The following is a 13,314-nucleotide window of genomic DNA, read 5'->3' on the forward strand; positions in this document are numbered from 1 at the left end:
TCTACATATGTGCTGTACCTATACTTACATTCAGTTTCTCTCAAGTCTGTGTGTATTTAACAAACTCAAGACCTGTTTAATGTTGAATTCTTCAATCAATGTCACACTGATCAACTTGCTCAGATTTCAAGGAAAACATACTTAGTTGTCACACTGATATGACAAGTGACATATTTAGTCCATGATTTGTATTTTTTTAATAATTCCAGTGACAAGACTACCAGTTACCTACAGTATACTGTATATGTAATGGAGTACTTCAGTGCCTCTAGGTGCCCCTGGTGTGTTGGGCCTGTTTGTATGTGCTCATAAATGGGTGAATAAGAAGCTGTGTAAACGCTCTTTGAGTTATAGTTCAGGTAAAACAGTACTTTACTGTCTAAGTGCAGACCATTTAGCTTGGCTTTATGTTTAGGAAAAAGAAATCTGGGTTTTGGTTTGAAATATGTTTTTTAGGATTCCCTTTAGGACTTTTGTGATCATGGTTACTGTAGCAATCACATGATAAAAAGAAAACAACACTGAGATTTCCAGGTGGAGTGTGATGAACACATGTACAGTACTGAAATTTTTGTTCATTTATTCCATGCACAAAACTTTTGTACAGTAATTTGCATGTACAGTTCACATTAATGAGATTTATTGCTCACAAACATCTGTCAGTGCGACCCATTACTTCACGATCAAAAAACCTTTATTTGCAGCCATAAAACTCAGTGTACGCCATCAAATTTAAAAGCAGTATCATCACGTCATAACCGTTCATGTTTTTCCTTGTATTTCTGGGTTGGTTCATTTCTCCTACCAGATCTGTCAGAAGTGACAGCTCTGATTGAAGCAGAGAGGAGACATGGAGAGAGGTACCTGACAGACTCTCAGACTCGAGTGATTATTTACAAACGAGTCTATATAGGACAGTATTAGATAAAAAAAAAGAAAAAAGGCCTGTTGTGTAGGTACGGTGGGGAGTCTCATTGGCATGGCACGTGGCAACCCACCATGCTGTAACACACTGCTCACGGATAGTACTGATCTAGGTCTAAGAGTTTACTTTGTGATGCGTTCGTTGTCCATGAAATGTCCTTGCACGCAGTGCCGTGGTTGTAAAGTTTTTGTACCTAAATGCTGGAATACCTTCTGATAAAGTCAACCACTTGTCTTTGTGGTCACTTGTCACCTCAGTTGGCCTCGGAGGACTGATGTCTCAGTAATTCATTATTGCTGAAGAGACCACTCACAGGAATTTTGATATCATATGTTGTAGGCGGCTCCCTGGTAGAGAACAACTGTCAGGTTTAAGAAACTATGCCCGAGGGAAGTCCCTATATTCACTTCCTGCCACTAATCTTATATGCCATTTTGTATGTGTGTATGCGTGTGTGTGTGTGTGTGTGTGTGTGTGAGTGTGAGAGAGTCCCCTATATGCTCTTCATTAGCTGCAAAATGGACGTAATTGAAAATCTCAATTACAACAGTATCAACACAGGCCTCACATTGGAAATATGCCTCCAACACAGAACAAGCAGTGATAGCATTTATATTCTTGACAACACTTGAAACCTAGTAAATTGCAGTGCGATGTCTTGTCATCTTGATAGCATTTGTACTTGTGCAATTCTCTCTCTTTTTCTTATTTTTTTTTTTTATTTCTTTGCCTGGCTGAGATTAATTGCTCCTGCGCCCAGTACTGACAACAGCATTTATGGAGGGAGGGGGGGGCTACAGATATGGGAAGCCTGTATTTCTGGTCCTCTACCTGCCTTGGTTGTTTTTTTGTTTTTTTTGTTGTTGTTTTTTTTTTTTATCTCCCTCTATCACTCGTATTTACCACTTTGCTGCAATTCACCAAACAGAACACACAGAGGGAGTATGTAATGGGAATGTGGTAGACATGGCACTACGAGCTACTGCCTGCAGCTGTAAAGGAGACATGATGTCTCATTTTATGATCAACCTCCTCCATTCTTTTAAGTTCAGCACCATGATACCACCTGCTGCCCTTCTGCCACTATCAATGCCTTTGTCACCCACACATGTACGACTGTGTTAGTGTTTGTTTTTTCTGTAATACTCTAGGGAACCAGTGATGTACTAATTTCAGTGTTATTACCATGCAGTAAAGTAAATATACAGTGTTAGTGTACAGTACTAGCCTAAGGCACTACGTAAGGTAAAGGACCTAGCAGATCAAATGTTTGAACTTCCCAGGCTAAAAGATTCAAAAAAGAGTTGAAAGGTCATAATTATTTGAGATTCTCATGTCTGTGACATTGACCTCATCTCCCTCACAGAATGGTGGGAAATCAGATTGGCACGTATGGACACAACACACCGAGTGCAGGGCGGACTGTTAATAATTCATCTATCTTCCCCACGTTTGGGACTTCATCCGAGAGAGTGAAAGGTGTCTTTGGACCTGAATAGGTTTTATTCTCAGCTGAATTAATTCTCCTTGTGCTTTGTCCTGTTGTACGGCTCTTGAGATGGGCTCATGGGATGAGCTCTAAAATGCTTTAAGAATTCAATGTGCTTCAACATTGAGGTACTGGCATACTGTCCTGAGACGCTATTGAACACCGTGTTACCAGATGACTTAATAGACAAGGCCTTAACTCAATTGACCCTCACTGACTGTCAGCTTGACAGACAGTGAAACAAACTTTCCATTGCAATGAAGCAGTCCCTGAACTCATTTTTACCATCTAGTTTTATAATAAGTTCACCTTCTTATGTATTTTGGAAAATACTTGAAGGTAGAAAATACTACTAATAATAACGATATAGGAACAGCTACCAGTGGTTTATCATTTACTATTATCCAATAGGTTCACAGATCTCAAAGTGATACTTTCAGCTGACGATGATATAAATTAAATTACAGAAATGTGCTGCACTTTAAGTCCTCTCTGGTTTTGTGAACTTGTCTTTTTGCAGACCAAGCAATCAATTAATAGAGAAGATCTTCAGTAGAGTGATCAATAATGAAAATAATTATCTCCGGATCTAGACATATTCAAATTACTTGTATTGTCCAGCCAGCAGTCCTGAAATGCAATCAATAAATAAGGACCACAAGAACTGAAACTGTTGGTCAGAAAAGCACAATATTGAAAAAAGGCTAAAAACAAAAATGTTTTGCTGACTTAATTCGAATCTAAGTACAGGTATCTGGTAGTTCTGAGTCTGAATTAAAATCTAAATTGTTGGATTTCTCGGGTTAGACTGAATCAAAACACTTAACACACCAATAGTGTCAGTCCTTGTGGTAATGGTATGTTGTTTCTTGCTCAACATATGCCTGCAACTCTTGTTTTTCACCGCTCAGTGTCTGTGAGAAACGAGTGAGTCACAGGGATTTGCACGGTGGTTCAGTAATGTGAGAGCAAAGCACTAGTGTTGCCGTCATTTATCAGACACAAAAAGCAGGATGAGAGCCAATTCTATTCCTATGCCACCTGATGTTGTCTCTCAGGCCGGCAATTTTGGTGGATAAGTGTCCTCATCCTCGGGTGATATGGGACCCACCTTGAGAAAAATCTCTCACATTTTATTATGCCTCTGCTATCCAGACAACACCTAGAGTCACGGTTACTACAGACATCCATCACATCTCCCTGGACACAAATGCAGAGAAGATAAACCTGAAGCTGCTCCATGACCATTCATCTCCTCTTCTACTTGTGCAGTCTCCTCTGATCTTCCGTGAGGCAGGACGGACTGAATAACAATTCGTTTTGACGGCACTCTCCAACTTATTCGCTCCCTCTGTTTCTGAAAACTCCAGCACAGATATATTTGAATCTTCAAGCAAAAAGATGCGTCTGACATTTAGGTTTATTACAAAAGATATAGGCCATTCAATTTGTTTATGAAAAGAGAGCAGAGAGTAAAAAGAACATCCTTTTTTTATGCCTTTGTCAAAGAAATCAGTGATTCCCAAATTGTTGCTGTGCCTCATAAAAAAACATTTACTTAGACTTTGCAGATGAAGTTAATTTCTAATCACAAATTCACTGAAGGCACAGAAATAAGCCAGGCAGCAACATTAAGCCGGCGAGCGTGCACCGCTGTTTACACCCCCAACCCCCACTCTCCGACCCGATTTCTAGCCCCAGTGGCATTCTTCTATTCAGCTGATGAAAGAGTTTTCTTGGATCTTGCACTAATGAATTGGCATTATTATTAAATGATGCTTGTAAATTATGACCCAGTTTGCTCCCAGTGAATGGCGCAGACATTGAAAACCCACATTGTCAATTAGGAGCTCACGGAGGCTGCCAGCAGTTAGTGGTGGAGTTAAACTGGTTTTTGGGTTGAAAGTTTGGACATTTCATCTGCAGCTCACTGGCGCTACCTTCTGGTCTAAAGACAAACATCTTCACTCTTACCCTTTAAGTGAATGCTCTGTCAGTAGCAATGCATTTCATTATTAAACACAATTAGTAATATTTGTTATTGATTTAGAAGTAATACTTGATGTTCAAGTTGAGTTGGGTTATATGCACCAAAGGATTGCTTATGATATCTTTATTACAGAGATTGGACTTTTTAAAAATATTCAGTTTGAGTGTTTTGAGTGTCTAGCAGCAAGGATATGTGCTTTAAAAAAAAAAAAATTTAAAAAAGCGCTTGCAAATCTAATACTGACTCCTTCATTAGGACTGATTTTGTGTCCCGTCCTCAGCCACAAGGGGGAAGAAGAGTGGAACAGATGCAAGCGCAGAGCTTCTCATCTCAGTGATCAAATATTTCTTTTTCATTTGAAATTCTGCTTTGTTGTTAATGATGTTGACGAGAAGTTCAGTCAAGTTTGGATGACTCTGATGGGTGAGCATTTGACGAATGCAAATGAGCAAGTGTTAATTCCTTTTTTGATCCAGATGATTTTCAGAAGCTGATGTTTAAATCTCTCCCTGCAATGTGTGGACCATCTTGCATGAGAATGGTGGCAATTCATATTGCAGCAGGGTCATTCTCACAGTGAGACCTTGCCGAGAGTGGTCGGCATGAGAAAATATATTTAAACTGTAGAGTATCCAGACTGCATTGAACATGTCTATTCAATCTCTACATGTCACAGTGCGGTTTTAGATATGTCACTCACATGTCAATGAAGACGTCTCAATTTTATGCATCCTTTGCTATAGTAAGCATCTTTCCCCACTTATGGTTTCAAATATATCTTTTAAAATTGTTCTTATTTTCTTTTATGAATGCATTCAGAGATTAAGGGTGTCATTTCCCCAGTATACATAATGATGCTCATTTACCATGTGATTTGACCCCATGGTGGACCCAACCTGACCCCAAACAACTTGACAACAAACAAATGCACAGTTCCCGCAGTTTTATTGTGTTGAAAGTACATGTGCCACTACTTCTCTCTTCTCTTTCCACTTTTCCTCCCCTGTTTGGACAGCTGTGTTGACACTCTACACCAAAATAAGTCAGGGGTTGATGCGATGTCAAGGCAGCCCAAGAAATATGTGGACGTTTCGAAGCCTCTGTTTAGTTCTTGCTTGTCAAAGATGCTTAGGAATGCAAATAACCCTCTCGCCATGCCGAACAGACGAACAGCCAGCACATTTTGTGTTTTGTTTTTTTTAAATCCATGTTCAGCCAGACTTTCTCATTTCCCATTTAACAGTTAAGTTTATTCAGATTTTAGTTCAGATTAATGGGGAAAAAATCAGATAGAAATGATTTGGATACAAAATGCAGATATCAAAAATCTAAGATCTGCCCATAGAAGAGGCCGGCGCTCTTCATCAGTTTAGGACATAACAGTAAAACAAAAAAAATGGGTTGGTTACATAAACCTGAATGCACATTTTATTAACCATGTGTAACTACCCTAGATTTTAGAAATATCAAACCTCCTGGGAGTGAAGGATTAGTCTACGTTCCCCTCCCATACTTCACTGACCAGATGCCTGTCCCACGCAGCAGAGAGACTATAGTGTTTCCAGCCATAATGTATGACTGTTCACAGAGCTCTCCCTCACACATATTTTCAAAACCACCAGAGAATCCATCCATCTTTATCAGTACTGACTCACAGTGTCAGTTCACAGGAAGCAACTCTCGTTCTCAGGAATCTTTCTGGCCTCTGTGTGATTATACAGTACAGTACCCCACCCCCGTCCCCTGTGCATTTCTCCTTTTGTATTCACATTTAATTCTGCATCTGCAACACGGTTCCGTTTAAATTCTGCAGTTTTTCATCAGATTGCAGTAATAACACCATTCATTTTGGCGTTTAGCTTAATGTTTCGTCGGTGCCCGGGACATAATGGAAGAAAATCTCAATGTCTATTTTGTGTGGCACAACCCTGCAATTTGACAAGGCTGGATTACAGCACATCGCTGTGAATAGCAGTTGGGAAAATACCAAAATGATGCCATCATTTTAGGGCTCTTATTATTTTCTTTAGGCTGCTTAAAGAGCCTCAAGTGATGTTATATTATCATAATGCCCCGTTTATCTGTGGATTCTCGGGAGTTGTAGTGTTGCTGCTTGTGTGAAATCTGATTGTGGTTCAGAGGTTTTTGGTTACTGAACCCCAACTGTCACCACTGTAGAGGACTTTCACGGCTTTGTCCCATCCAGACATAGCAGCAATTAGAGCTGGATGGTGGGTGAGGAGAGGGTCACATTCCAGACCCAGTGAGGCTACAAGGAAATGATGTCACTTTTGCCCAGACTAGCATGACTCATTAGTTTCAGACCGTGCTTTAATGTTGCCCTACATTTAAAACCCTGGCAGTCACAACTGTCTTGGCAGTGCCAACATAAGTGTGAGGAAAACACCTGGGCCATTACTTTATATTTCTCTCCCAACATTCATTTCCATGTTTCCTCTGCATAAAAAAACAAGTCGGATATTCATTATGCCTATCTGGGGTGTAGACTACAAACTGAATTCTTTTTCTCGGCTCACTTATAAAGCAGCTTTTAGTGTCTTGTTAGCAAGCTGTAAATTTCTACATCAGTGGAGTGTGAAGGAAGTGTGCAGGATATATGATTTCCAGTTTGCCAAAAGAGAGTCCCGCACACTAAATGTTTTTCATTCTAACGTGGCTCACTTCAGAGTCACATCGTTTTTTCTAATGTACATATACACATCTTCAGCGCCTCAGCTAGTTGTCCTTTTGAAATGACAATAAACTTGCTGATCAAGCAGGAATAACAGCAGGAAATCTCTGACTGGTTAGATGTTTTTAGACTCTGTACATTAGCAGATAGCACAAAAACTGTAAGGAGCAAATATCTTTGTACTGCTGCTAGAACTGTTTAGAGAGTCTTGGACCCTGGAGGTTTCAGCAGCACCCCTCCACATTAAGATATGTTTTGGAGCAAAATTCTAGTAAAAACAAATATTTGCAAAACTTCTTTAACTGTCAAATTTAAATAAATAAAATAAATAACAGTTACTAACTTCTTATCACTTGTTAGCATTTTTGTACAGTGGAGAATGAGATTAGATAAAGCAGCAAGTCCCTAAACCTACACAACATATGGAGCAATCCCTTGAAGCACGGAAGTGGACTGTTTTATTTCAGAAGCATAATCAGCGCAATGTGGGTGGACCAGCAGGCAATCAACACACCCAACACTGAGTACATGACTATACATAGCTAGATGACCATATGTGTACAGTACATTTAACAGGCTTCCCGTGCAAGTTAAAATTATAGAAGTTGTGTGTGAACATGCACGTAGGCAAACATACGCTACTGAACACTCCAGTAGTATCAGCCTACTTACTAAATCAAATGCCTGCCTGGAACAAGTCTGTGTATGTGAGTGGGAGACTGTCTACAGCATATTCTTGCAGATTATCTTTCCCTTGTACATCTGATCAAATGATTTGCTGAAAAATGTGCAGTTTGAGGTGGGTGTTGTATACATCTAAACTGTAAATCTTTCAATCGATTAAAACAAGCGGCTTTTCATTGATGAGTTGTAAGGTTGCTGTTGCTGAAAAATATTATACCCAGGAGATGTATAACTCACATTTTAACTTTTCTTTTAAAGAAAAGATCTGCTTTCTTATTAATATACATTGAATCATCTTTGATAATGCCGGCATTATCAGAACCTATAGTTGTTATGTATAAATCAACAATACTGCACAGTCCCTAGTGATTTGAAGCGCACATGTACAGGTTTATGTTTCTGCAAGGCTTTATGAATGAGGTCAAGGTAGTGTGTGTTTAAATTTATGACGAATGAGTTTGCAGTTAGTTTCTAGATGACTGATGTCCCAGTTCACTTGTCAGTTAGACTCTGATTTAACGAGCTGCAGAGATTATTTACTGTTTAGAGCACACGTTGTTCCAACTGAATTTTCATGCCGGCATAAAGACAAGCAGTGAGTCTCAAGAGCATCCATATGTGTTTGATGTTGATACATGATTCATAACAGGTAGAGACATACAGCAGACATAAGCTGCAGGTTGGATAAGTGCCTCTTCAGGGACAAGACCGGACCTCTAAATCCTGTGAAGCTTTTAAAGGGTTCTCTACTATTGTATCAATATGACCTAAAAGGTCATTTAGTCCAAAAACTGTACAAACGGATCTCACTAAAAAAAATAAATTCTTAATCTATTTATCTATTGTAAAAAAAGAGCCATTCTTTTAGCTTAGTTCTTTCATTTTAGTTTACTCTTACTTACAGAACAGCTTCATGATGAACTGCCTACTTCAGGTCCACCTATAACATTTCTATGGGTTCCCAGTGACAATACCATCCTTATAGTATAGACCTCACAATAACATCACTTGTCCTTGGCACTGTTCTGTGCACTTGTTTCTTTAGTAAACCCTGACACACAGAGATTACGAAAAGACAAAAGTCCCTGAACTAACGTATATAAACCCAAACCTCACTCAGTTTTTGGTAAATATAGTGTGTTACTTTCTAGGTAAGTCCCCCTCATGAAACGTTATATTAAAGTATTGTATGACCCAGATCTTAAACTCTCCCTCTATGTAAACTTGTGAAAGTCAAAACAAAACCTGGGTTATGGAAGTATACCCACAATGAAAACTACAGACCATGACATCCAGTGTGTGTGTGTGTGTTGGAGGGGGGTTCGTTTGTACATGCAACAGAGGTATCCAAGGGGAAAAAAATTCCCTCACTTGTGGTTGGTCTTTTAAGTTGGAGCCAACGAGCAATTAGAGGGATTAGGGTGGATCACCACTGGTTTTGTCTTGATGTGCTGTGGTCACCATATTGCCAGTCTACTGCAATATTGCCTCCTCACCAAGAAGTCAACAGGTTCACATGGATGGCTCAAAGCAAACACGCCACTGCTGAGCAATTCTTCATCTTCATAATCTGATAGAACTTAGAGAAGAAGTGCTAACTACAAATCCAACAAGAGCCACACAGCTGGAACGTACAATTATATCATACCAATGTATATAGAGGCACTGGGAGAAAGCTTTCTATGGCAGCAGTAATGGTGGGAATGTACTAGTAGAACGCTTTCTGTGAGAATAGAGCGCCGCTCGAAATGCTGCAACTGCTCATCCACTGGTGAAGCGGTATAAATACAGACTTAGACACCGATAAAAATGCAGCCCTTGTTTTTGGACGTGCCTCGCAGCACGTTCAGATTAGGAAGATATTTGACTCGTTGTCATTCATCACACAATTCAAAAGTCACTTAAATGCTTGTTTTTACAGGTGATTGAGTTAATTTTTTAATGCTACTAAAGCAGAAAGACATTTACCTGTAAATACATTTAACAGACCTCTGTCGAGTGAAACACCACATTCCCAGACAGTGAAATTCTTTAGTTTTAAGGATACATATTAAATTTAACTTTTATTCATATTATTTATTACATTTTTGGCTCTATGCATTTCTTTGTGATGATTGAAGTTATGCTATAGTACTATCAGCAGCAGATATGCATTAAATTAAACAATGATATTTTTAGATCTGTACAACCCACTGTCTCAGCACACCCCTTGCTTTGATGTATCATGGACATGTTGAGTGTCGGTGGCCTTCGCCAACACTGTGCAAACAATTACAAACTGATTCTGATGTAAGTAGCACGGACGTGGACTACATGGAAACATTACAAAGCCAGTAGCATGATTTGGACTGCCTGTCTCTAAGAAACATCAGGACGTTTCAACATCTTTCTCGGCTTGTCAACAGACAGTATTGAACCCATTTCAAGATCATGTTTTAAAGCGTGAACCTTGTCCCAATACGCTTAGACATTGTCTCACTGTGTGGGAGCAGAACAGTTTATAAGTCTGTGCCTGTTTTATCTTATACCCTGTGAAGGTTTGAGTTATTTCTGGTTCCGTGACAAAGCAAGAAAATTGAATGTGACTGTTCCAATAATCCCATCACTCTAAATCATTACATACAGTCTTTCATTTGAAATAACTTGAAAGTCTGGTCAGTTCCTTTGGTCGCAGTTGATGGATTGACTCCTGTGGACCCATATATTTGCCCTTCATTACATCATAGCTTGCATTTGTCATATAAAACATTAACTTGTTATGATACACTCGTTATTATATCCAGGCGCCTCACTTCACAGTGGCAAACATTTTGACATCCACTTCAGAAATGATAGTCTGTGCCCCCTACACAGGGACTCTCAATGCCATTCTCCTTTGCCCATGTTAACATAAGACACGTAGCGTCCACGTAGATGAGGCTACACACAGTCACACACACACACCAGACTACCATACTTTCTTTCATCTAAAGTTCAACTTGTAAAGTACTGATTGGAAAAGCAAAACCAGACAAAACACACTAAACAATCTGTCAGAAGATGCAAGAATATCTCATGAAAGGCTCATTGTGCGACTTGTATTTTTCTGTGCTTGCTATAAATGGTGCTTCTGCGGCTTTTGACAACTCCCCATTCTCCACCCGTCTTCCATTCCACTTTTGTCTTTTCCATAAATCAATATCTGTCTGCGAGTGTGGGGCTGCTGATTGTTTTTACAGAGCGTTGCTGTGTAATTTTGCTAAATGGTACTTGCACCCAGTTTACTCTGAGATGGTAAACAGTCTGGCTAGTAAAAAGGGAGTATGCTGATAGTCACAAAGCATGCAATCAGCGGTAATTGGTATTGTGGACTGTGGACGTATTTGATTACTTACCTGGGAGATAGGCGTGATGGCAGGCTTGTAATGTACTATTACAAGAAGAAGTAGTATTTTGGGCAGATTATACAATATAATTCACATTCACTATATCACATTTTACCTGATATGTCTGTGTGTGTGTGTGTGTGTGTGTGTGTGTGTGTATTGGCCTCCTGTATTTTCTTTGTACCAGAAACAGACTCTTTATCTAAATGTCTAGGGATAGTGTTTTGTTTGTTTGAAGATGATAAACTTAAGAAAATGATTCTATGTCTATAATGACTGAACCTCAAGGCATTTAGCAGATAACTTCCCTAAGCTTCTCTTTGTTGTGTGCATCTTTATTTCATTCTCAATTTCCCTACCCATAATGAATAAGCATTAAAACAACAGCAGGCCTCATTTCTCATCTCTCCCATTTTTTCAAGCATTTTTTGTCAAGCAGCAAATTGCACAGAGGGGGTCTTGTTTCAAACTTTCAAACATTCCTGGGTTAAGCATGTCTTTCCCAGACGCGCAGTTCCTAGAATGCTTTGTTCCCCGCAGTCCCATTTGTATGAAATGTAAAGTCTAACTGCACATGTAAACATAGTAGACACAAATGGACCCGCACCGACCCACCCACTAACACACTCGTATGCATCTGTGCACAGTTGTATTGAACGTTTCCTCGCTGCGTTCATGTTCCGTCTCAGTACTTTTCCACAAATGTCTGACTCACAATCGCACTGTGCCTGAACCCAGATACCCCCACCCCTCCACCCTCTTCTCTAAACATAATTTGAAAGATTTACAGTAAGTTAACCATGTGGGAGATTCTCTATAGAGTATTGGACACACACAGTTGGCCTGCTCCATATGATGCCTTTGATCTACGCGTATGAACTGTATTGTACAAAGGTAGTTGATTACCCAGCAATCACTATATTAAGCTGTGAAAATATATAGTTATGCACCAAAATATTTTCAATTCTCTGTGGCAGATACCAGGAGATAAAGCTAATACTCAACAAACCCGGGGAAACATGCGAATAAAAGTAAATACGAATATAGTGCAGACTGTACAGCAAGTGGCACAGCAGCTAGAAAGTTTTCATGTCTGCCACACAGAATGGTTGTCCTTCTCTAAACCAGAGGCGTCAGTTCGGCCTTGAACACTTGCATTCTTACACCATTGCAAGTACTTAATTAAAATGCTTTGTTTAGTCTAGAACAAATCTTCTTCTTTCGGCTTTTCCCATCAGGGGTCGCCACAGCGAATCATCCTTTTCCACCTAAATCTATCATGAACATCTTCTACCCTAACATTAGCCAACCTCATGTCCTCTGTTAACACATCCATATATCTCCTCCTTGGTCGTCCTCTTGTCCTCCTGCCTGGCAGCTCCATCTCCAACATCCTTCTACCAATATATTCACTATCCCTCCTCTGAACATGTCCGAACCACCTCAGTCTGGCCTCTCTGACTTTGTCCCTAATTAGTCTAGAACAAATATGCCACAGTAATTGTTAAATCACTTGTCAGTGTCACTGGGCTTCCTGCAGTTAGCGGCTCACTTTGGTAAAGGATTATGTTTTCCATCTCTAGAGTCACTGACCCTAAGAATGAGTGTTCATTGGGTTAAACAGAGAGTGTGTGGCCTCCTTGTGTGTTCAGCTTCGACTATAGCCACATGCACTCTGGAGCTGGATCCCATAAATCAAGGGAATAGAAGGATCTAAAACAACTTGATTTCACATTTAGCATTTTATTATTATTCTATGTCTGACTTTAGAAATAAATCTGGCCTAAAACATTTTAATCTGTTTCTGCTTTTTGAAAAAAGTTATTCCTGTGTGAACCTGCTAGGAATGCAAGTTGTGCTGCATGCCTGCCTGGGATCAATGTTACCTTTCAGAGGGTCTGGACACAGGGCAGACCAGGGGAAATTATGGCCACAAAGGCCTCTTTCAGCAAGAGAGAGCTTTTTCCCCGATGCTGACCTAAATCCCCCCCCCCCCTCCCCTTCTCTCTGCCTCATAGCGGCTACTCAGACATTCAGCCTTCATTGAGGCTTCACACTGAGCACAAACGTGTGCATAGTCAGGGAGTCAACCCTGCAGTATAAAAACATGGACCTCATGGTGAGAGAGGAAACTCTCTGGAGACCGTGGGTGCTAAAAAGTAATGAGGT

Source organism: Anabas testudineus, chromosome 2, assembly GCF_900324465.2.
Source record: "Anabas testudineus chromosome 2, fAnaTes1.2, whole genome shotgun sequence".
Taxonomy (NCBI): Eukaryota; Metazoa; Chordata; class Actinopteri; order Anabantiformes; family Anabantidae; genus Anabas; species Anabas testudineus.